This window comes from Miscanthus floridulus, chromosome 18, assembly GCF_019320115.1.
Source record: "Miscanthus floridulus cultivar M001 chromosome 18, ASM1932011v1, whole genome shotgun sequence".
In the NCBI taxonomy this organism is placed as follows: Eukaryota; Viridiplantae; Streptophyta; class Magnoliopsida; order Poales; family Poaceae; genus Miscanthus; species Miscanthus floridulus.
Window position 1 is genome coordinate 123,921,445 of NC_089597.1, and position 9,142 is coordinate 123,930,586.

The 9,142-nt window shown below is 44.2% G+C and overlaps 1 long non-coding RNA gene across 1 annotated transcript; it reads right to left on the bottom strand.

Annotated features, from left to right (window-relative positions):
• Positions 1–198: 198 nt before the first annotated feature.
• On the bottom strand, positions 199–1,676 carry LOC136522266 (uncharacterized). The gene is made up of 3 exons (XR_010775829.1): positions 1,288–1,676; positions 1,034–1,097; positions 199–918 (listed from the first exon to the last, which is right to left on the bottom strand). It is a non-coding gene; the product is annotated as an uncharacterized lncRNA (long non-coding RNA).
• Positions 1,677–9,142: the final 7,466 nt, after the last annotated feature.

Genomic DNA, 9,142 nt, shown 5'->3' on the forward strand with positions numbered 1-9,142 from the left:
CACTGTACATAATTTCTTCAAACATTACCAGTTGGAAATATTAGTGCCTGCAATATCAGGCTCTCAGCTAATAGTATGGTGCTTCAGGATTTTGTGGCTTGCCAAAAATGCTCTATAAATATTAAGAACTATTTAAAAGAATTAAAATATGGTCATACATTTTGAAGCTGATCATTTAAGACACAAGGAAACGAAGGACTATTTCACAGTTATGATCCCCTTAACCTATCAAAAAGGCTTGTCTCTGTCACAAGACTGGTATAATATAAGAGCATTGTCTTATATATTGACTGAAATAAGAAAGAAGCACTATGTTTTTTAATTTTGCAAAAAAATGGGATGAAGAAACATTGTTGGCTTTACTTTTTCTACATCATCACTAATCCACAGGCGGAGCACATATGCCAAGATGCAGCACCTGATTACTCAAGGTGGTGCCTACTGGCCGGTGCATCCATGTAGACATTTCATCAATCATCTTGAAGGCATTTCCCCAAATGTTGTACGGCAGAACACATGTCAGTAGTTGTCAAACACATTAAGGGCTGAGGAGGCACCACAAATGAACCAGCACACTAATGGACTCATTCAGCACGTGGTTTGATTTGTGTTCGAATCATAAACTGTATGTAACCTTTATTGAAATTGGAAAACATAGAGAAGATAAACCATCTTACAAAACACATGTTCTCCGTACACATGAACCCAGAATACATAGCTAATCTAAGAGTAAGCTAACAATGGCATCATGTCAGGTTAAAACAAAAATGCGTAGTTAATATAAGAGGAAACTAACAATGGCACATACAATAGCATTAAACAAATATTTCAGGAGAAATGAAGTCACTAACTAATCCTGAGATCCCCTGGGGAGCGATGCATCCACAGGAATTCAGATCGAGATGATCAAATTCAGACCTGTAAAGACTAACTGTAAGCAATCTGATGGCAAACACACAGCACTAGATACAACATGGGAAATCTAAACGAATAAGAACAAACATAGAGCAATCGAAAGGAAGGACCAGCTCACCTCGGATTCTGCTAGGCTGTACGAATTCATTTCTGGAAAGAACCCCTTCTCTTCCTTGACCACCCTGCATCACAGTACACAGGGGAAATAAGCATCAACAATCATGAAAGAATATATCCTCGCTTGTCTCTACAGCAGTAGACCTGGGCGGTTTGTCCCTGCCTCAGTCTAGGCCGTGAAAGAATATATTCCAACTATTTCTACCATGAAGTTGTAAAAAAATAGCAGAGGAGAAAACCAAAAAGAATCCATACCACATCTATCCATGAAATGGGCTCTGGTTGGCATCCTCCCTTCTCTATGCAGGAGTAGACCTGCAATGTTTGTTTCTGCTTCAATCTAGGCAATGAACGATCAAATCATTTGACACAAATAACATAGTTCATGACTCTTCAGTGATGCATGGCAATATGGCATTAAAATGTATATACTGCAATCTTTTTTTTATTAATATAGTATCTTAATAAAGACTCCATTTCACCTGGTGTGGAAAATTTCTAAAATCTGGTCATGGTAACAACTGGGAACCCAAGAAATTGGCAAATCCTGGTAGGAGGCAGGGAGGGAAGCTGCCGCTGTTTCCCGCTGAACAGGAAACGTTGGATGCCATTGTTCTCCCTGAATTCATGACATTAACTTTTGTTTGGGCTGCAGGTAGAATAATAACATTGTTAATTACAGAATGGGCAGCTTACTTGATGAGCATTGAAGAATTGTACATCAGTAAAGAAGAGCTTCAGGCTAGGATGATTATTGCATAATGCTTGGGCATAAAATTTGTGAAAGTTTTCTGTACAGAACACTTCCTAAATTCATGAGATTAACTTTTCTATGGGCTGCAGGCAGAATAATATTTTTTTTATTTTACAGAATGGGCAGCTTGCTTGATGAACATTGAAGAGGGTACATCAGTAAAGAACTTCAGGCTAGGATGATTATTGCGTAATGCTTAGGCATAAAATTGGTCACAGTTTTCAGTGGAGAACGCACAAAACCATAAGATTATTATAACATACAGTTAATGCTCATATCATGAACCTACAACCTCAAGTTTAATTGGAAGCAACATGCATTCTCGTAAACTTTGTTGTATTTCAATTTTGTGGGAGCTATGGCAAGTAGAGTAATGTTATCAAATCGTCTAATCGATCCTAGTCGCCATGGCACCAATCAGCCCGACTAATCACGATAGTTGCAATTACTCATGAGCAGCTGATTGCCATGGCACCAATCAGGCCGACTAATCACGATTAGTTGACCGACTTGCTAACATTTATGCATGAGCATAAATGTAGAGTATATGGTTCAGCATATTCACAAGATAAAGAGGAATTCACACACGCTCACGAGAATGATGCTGGACATGTATTTAATATGTATTTAGATTCTATACAGGGAAATGCATCTGAGTCGGTCAGATGACTGTTCCAATTGACAAACTATGCTAACAACTGAAGCGCAAGAAAGGTACATTTGAGACTGTGGAACAATTGATTAAAGCTTAGAACTGTAAAATAATTTCTGTAAACTTGTCAAACATGGTACATTGGTTGGGTTCAACCTTCGAAAAATGACACCTTAAATTTAGCAAATAAATTGGCAAATAGTAATTGCATCGAAATATGGTCAGACTTATCAGATGCACCTCATAGGCACTGTCATGGTAAAATTGTTTTCCCAATACACGATCAGCAATGGCACATGCATCGAAAATGGCATATCATGAGGACTAAATACATAAATGAGTAGCATAGGCATGGTACATCACATGCACTGACATATGGTAAAATTGGAATGACTACATCATCGGCAACGGCATATGCTCAGCATAAAATAAACAACTCAGTAGCATGGATAAGACAATTCGGATGAGATGTCGATCCAGATTTAGGGCTAGCTTACCGCGCAGGCTGCTGTAGGGATCACTGTCATCACACGTACTGCTATAGGGATCTGAGAGAAGAAAACAAACAAACTTAGGGATCGTGTCCACGTAGGGCGCTGCCACCGGGGGTGGTACCGGCGCTAGGCGGTGGCGATGTGGAGCACAGGAAGTTAGGGTTTCATCGGGAAGACACGCGGCGCTTCGGGAGGAGGTAGCAGGGGGTCGCAGCGATGGCGGCGGCCACCAGCAGGGCCTGGTCACGTCGCGCCGTGGGCAGGAGGGCCACGCAGCATTGCGCTGCAGGTCCGCCAGGGCCTCGCGTGGTGAGCCGACAGCATTGACCCGGCCGGCATGCGGTGACACGAGGGGAGGAGGAGGAGGAGGGCCTCGCCGTGTGGGGAGAGAGGGCGAGGGAGAGGAAGGGCTGGAAGGGGGCGGCGCGTGCGCGCGGCGCATGAGCAGGAGGGGGCGGCGAGCGTCGTGGAGAGGTCGAGGGAGACGGGGTTTGGTTTCTGTTTTTTTACTGTACGACGGGAGGCTTCAAGAGGCAGCGAGCGCGATGGGCGCAGATATTTCAAGGCAGGCACTGTACGAACCAGTGGGGGCAACCAGGACCGTTGATCTTAAAATCCAACGGCTGACACAATTTGGGTGACGTGGATGGGTTGAGAGCTGGCCAAAGCTCCCTGCTTTGATAAGAAGAAATTCTGCGCACTCCTACGATAACCTAAGTTTCAGCGCACTGATACTAGTAGAATAATCGTCCTCTTGTATTTGATATACATTTCAGAGTTTACGGTAGCGAGTTCGTGCGTTGCTACGGGATAACTAAACTGTCGACATAAAATTTTTGTCTCTGTGCCGAGAACACACGCAGCAAGCCAAAAGAGTCCGCTCGATGGAGCAGATCCGCCTAGCTTCAGCGTAAGGGTGGTCGATCCTACGCAATCCTCCCGAGACGTGCCAGTCAATTTGACCCTGCAATTGACAAGGAGAGAAAGCTCATCAGTAATTAAAGGACGGAACGTGCCGGTGTTGCCAGACAGTCCCGAATGTGCGGCTCTGAGAGCCGATATAAGAGGAGATCGACTAAATAGTCGATCCCAGCATATTTACAAGAATGAATCGGTTAAAGCTCATGGGGTTGTATAAGAAGAATCGGTTATCATTCAAGATAAATGTTATTTAAGCAAATATTATGGCGATAAGGTATCAGCAGTGATCGGTGTGTACTGAGCCAATGATTATAAGTAACCGAACTCCTTTTTATATAAAGAAATAATTCAACATCACTTAACCATTTAATAAAGATAAATCTAATGAACATGTTAGATCTCATCTATCGTCATGACCAGTGGGGCATGAGGCAGAATCATGCAGGCCGTAGAAACAACGATAGACTCGACGACCCTAACTCATTACTAATATCAGTGGGGCATGAGGCAGAATCACGCAGGCCGTAATACAATAACAAGATCATAGGGCTAACATATCTTTCAACTTATCTCTACTTCAACGATCTCGTAATGCGAACTATTCATGAAAGCATTCGATATCGGCTAAACAGCCGATTCAGGCATAGCGCACAGTTAAAGTCATGCCTTCTCAGGAACGGGTCTACCAACTAACGATCCCCGCTCCATGGTGCCAAGAGTGGGGTGAGAGACAAAATCCCACAGGCCGTGATGGCGGGCCATGGAACAGTTTTATTAGCTAATAGATCTACTCAAGATCGGACATGCCTTAACCGCACGCTATGCACGATTAAGATTGACGCAAAACAACCAATAAAACATAACTCATCACTTAAGATGTAGATTAGATCAGTTTTAAATTAGCAAACGATGAGTTAAGCAAGATGTAAGGCCGATCCAGAACAATCTCAATCGAGCATAATGATATTGTTGTAATTAGATAAACAATGAAAGCAATAAGCAATATCGGTAACTTAATGAATCTACCAAAGACTGTCATGCTAAGGTAGAGCCGATAACTTGACCTTGATCTAATTCAAGCAATGGGGTGTGAGGCAGAATCACACAGGCCATACTTGAATTAGACAAGAGTCGATAACTAGTCTATACTAGAGTCGCAGTGGGGGTCGACCGGATCGATGCAGCCATACGAACAGAGGTATAAACCATGACGGTACTTACAGACAAGCAGTGCAGGTCGACCGGATCGATGCAGCCGTACTTGCTGAAGAACTCGCCGAGATCTACTCTACTCCTACCCCTAAGGGGTGGCCAGAGCTAAAAAAAGTAATTGACTTTGTATTTGATTGGTTGATGATTTACAATAGCCGGGGTTTGGTATTTATACCCGGAGCCTAAAACGAACCTTACTCGAGTACGACTCAATACAATCTTTGGTATAATGAAAACATTCCTAATTTAAGATAACTTGTACTCTAATCTTTCTCTTTTTGTAGAGTCCAGCATGTCTCGTCCCACCACCAATCATAGTTTCTGTCGTTATCTGCTGGCGCTATCTGAAGAAAGCCGATTCTAGTGCTACATCCGAATCAGCTGGTTTTGATCTGCACGCAATTGGTCCCTTGCTGACATGATCTTGGGAGCGCTCGAGCTTCTGAGATTCTTCTTCCAAATTCTGGTGTAAACATAAACTTTTGTATTAAAAACACACGGATCGCACGATAAGATAATAATACTGTAAAATTAAATACCGACGCTAAAGCGATATTTAATCCAAAAAGCAGAATCCATGAAATTAACGCAGTCATGAAGAGCACGGTGTCGCAGGCTAACTGTCGGGGACCTAATACCGGGGTACCCCAGGAGGTGGAACCAATAACCATCGAACGTTAAAAACTCCTGGACGGACAAGGGCGCCGCTGCGTTTCTTGCCCGAATGATGGAGTTTGGTTCCGCCTCGCTCGACGCCCTTAGGCTAGCTCCGCCTGTAGGGTCGAGATGGCGTACTAGAGGGGGGGGGTGAATAGTCCTTTCTAAAATTAATCGCGTCGGCTAACCGAAACAAGTGCAGAATTAGAACTATTGGTCTAGCCAAGACTACACCCCTCTATCTATGTTCTCTAGCACCTTCCAAAGATACTAATTAAGCAACAAAGGTGCCGAGCTAGCTAGAACTCACCTAACTAATTCTTGGAGCAAGGTCACACAAACCTATGCCACTAGTACTTTAAGCAACAAGGGAGCTCCTACACATGCTAGTAAGCAAAAGCACAAAGCCAACTAAGCTCACTAGCAATGCTCAATAACAAGGCAACCAATGCCAAATTAGAGGGCAGAATTACTTAGCTATACAAACTAAGTAATATGACTAACAAGGTTACACAAACCAAATTAGCCACGCAAGGGAGCTACTTCTATGCTACACAAGCAAGAAGGTAACTAGTAAGCTACACAAGCTAACTAGTTACAAGAGCAACTATACAAGCACAATGTATATGAAAGTAATTATAAGCTTGTGTAACGAGGATGCAAACCGACGAGAAGAACAAGGTTGACACGATGATTTTTCTCCCGAGGTTCACGTGCTTGCCAACACGCTATGTCCCTGTTGTGTCGACCGCTCACTTGGTGGTTCGGCGGCTAATTGGCATCACCCGCCAAGCCCACACGTCGGGCACCGCAAGAACCTACCTCGAAAGTGAGGGTAGCTCAATGACACGCTCAACTAGAGTTGCTCTTCATGGCTCCCGCGGGGCGAGCACAATGCCCCTCATAAAGCTCTTCTCCGAAGCACCGCACAAGCTTCTTGCGGGCTTCAACGGAGACCACCACCAAGCCGTCTAGGAGGTGGCAACCTCCAAGAGTAACAAGCACCACTTGCTTGCAACTCAATCACCTAGTGCCACTCGATGCAACCTCACGATGCAATTGCACTAGAATCGCTCTCTCACACAATCGAATGATCACTATCAAGTATATGTGAGATGGAGGGCTCCTAAGCACTACTACACAAGCCATCAAGGCTCTAGTGTCCTCAGCTACCGGCCCAAGGCCGACTATGGCTTCTATTTATAACCCCACGAACAAATAGAGTCGTTACCCCTTCACTGGGCAAAACTCAGGACGACCGGACGCTCCGGTCAGATCGATCGGACGCTAGACCTCAGCGTCCGGTCGTGCGATGCATGACATGTGTCCCCTGCTTCAAATACTATTCGCTCGATCTCAACAGTCATCTGTCGACCGGACGTAGTAGCTTGAACTGACCGGACGCAACAACCCCAGCATTCGGTCGTTTCCAGTAAGATACCAGACATGACCAAACGCGTCCGGTCGGTCGCGATCGGATGCAGCACCAGCGTCCGATCACCTCCAGCAACATTGCTCTGCCTGTGTCATCACACGTCACCTTGACCGGATGCACCCTATCAGTGTCCGGTCACTTCCAGTGCCAGCGTCCGGTCGAAGACCGACGCCTGCCCGCTGACTGCCACTACTGACCGGACGCTGGAACCCAGCGTCCGGTCACTACATGACCAGTGTCCGGTCCACTCTGTGAGACCCTATCTTTTTGGAACAGGGCACTGGTGGCATCGTCGGACTGTCCACACTCTACGGGTGGACACTCCACCGGTGGAGTTCCGAACCCTTCTCACCTCCGTTCCATCGCCAAGTTGATCCACATCAACTCTAACTTCATCTCCTTTGTAAATGTGCCAACACCACCAAGTGTACACCACCATGTGTATGTGTGTTAGCATTTTCACAATCATTTTTCAAAGGATTAGCCACTCAACTTGCCACGCCACTCAATCCTAGCGACGATGCAAAGTTAGATCACTCGAGTGGCACTAGATGACTGATATGCAAACAAGTTTGCCCCTCTTGATAGTACGGCCATCTATCCTAAACCTGGTCATAAACTTCTCTACACACCTATGACCGGTGAAATGAAATGCCCTAGGTTATACCTTTGCCTTGCGCATTCCATTCCATCTCCTCCAATGTCGATGCAACACATGCACCAACACGATCAACAATGATATGATCCACTTCATATCATCACGTGATCATATTGGTTCATCGATCTTGACTTCACTTGCTTTTCACCGTTGCCTTCGTCCATCGGCGCCAAGTCTTGCTCAAGCTTCACCGCCACACGGTCCATCGCTCCAAAGCCTCCTACTTGCCCTTCACGCTTGCAACCGGTCCATCAAGCCAAGTCTTGTCTTGATCTTCTTCACCTTGATCACATGACTCAATGTCATGTCTCATGTGCAATGAGCTCCTTCATCATCACATGTGTGAGCTTTGCAACATCTCCAAGCCATTTTCACCTTCATGGCATATGTTGCTCACACACATGTACCTATGGACTAATCACCTGTGTATCTCACATAAACACAATTAGTCCACCTAGGTTGTCACTCAATTACCAAAACCACACAAGGACCTTTCAATCTCCCCCTTTTTGGTAATTGGTGACAACTCTACAAAGATATGGAAATTAAGCTCTTTTGGATTCATGTTGCTTGCCCAAGCAATTTTACCATGTGAAAATGATTTTGGACAAGTACCACAAACCCGAGATGGTAGTATTAGCTCCCCCTACATATGTGCTAGAGTGTTTGTTTTAAAGCTCGCACATATGCATAGATTTAAATTGTGGAAGAGTAATTACTACCAAATGGTGCTAAGGTGTATAGAATAAACCTTTGAAGCGTGTACCAATCAGAGTTGCACCTTTAAGTTCATCCTTAGCACCATGGTTAGCTAGATATCACTTGGAAATAAAAGCACTAGATACCTTTGTGAGATCAACATTAAAAGTAAGGTACTAGCGTTACTTGAAAAACATACCAAGTGTCTAGCTATCATCCTATGCATGCTAATTATCAAATCATCATTCAAGTTCTACAACTAGCATACACCACACAAGCATGCATATTGAATTTGAAAGCTTATGCAATGCAAGCAAGCACATGAATATGCACATATCAAATGCAATCAATCGAAGTTCATGAGCTTGCTCCCCCTACTCGTGTGCTTCTCTTGTCCAAGAATTTTGATCCATCTCTTTTCTTCAATGTTGCTTCCTCTTTGTCCATGTCCATGTCCAACCTCTACTTCTTTGAGCTTTTATATCTTATCTCTCCCCCTTGTACAATCTCAATCTCAAAGCTTTCATATCTTTGTACAATCTCTCCCCCTTTGTCATCAATTTCCATAAAAGGTGTGCTTCTCATTGATGCAAATGTATGCATTTGGGGTAGATGGTTGAGGCTTGAA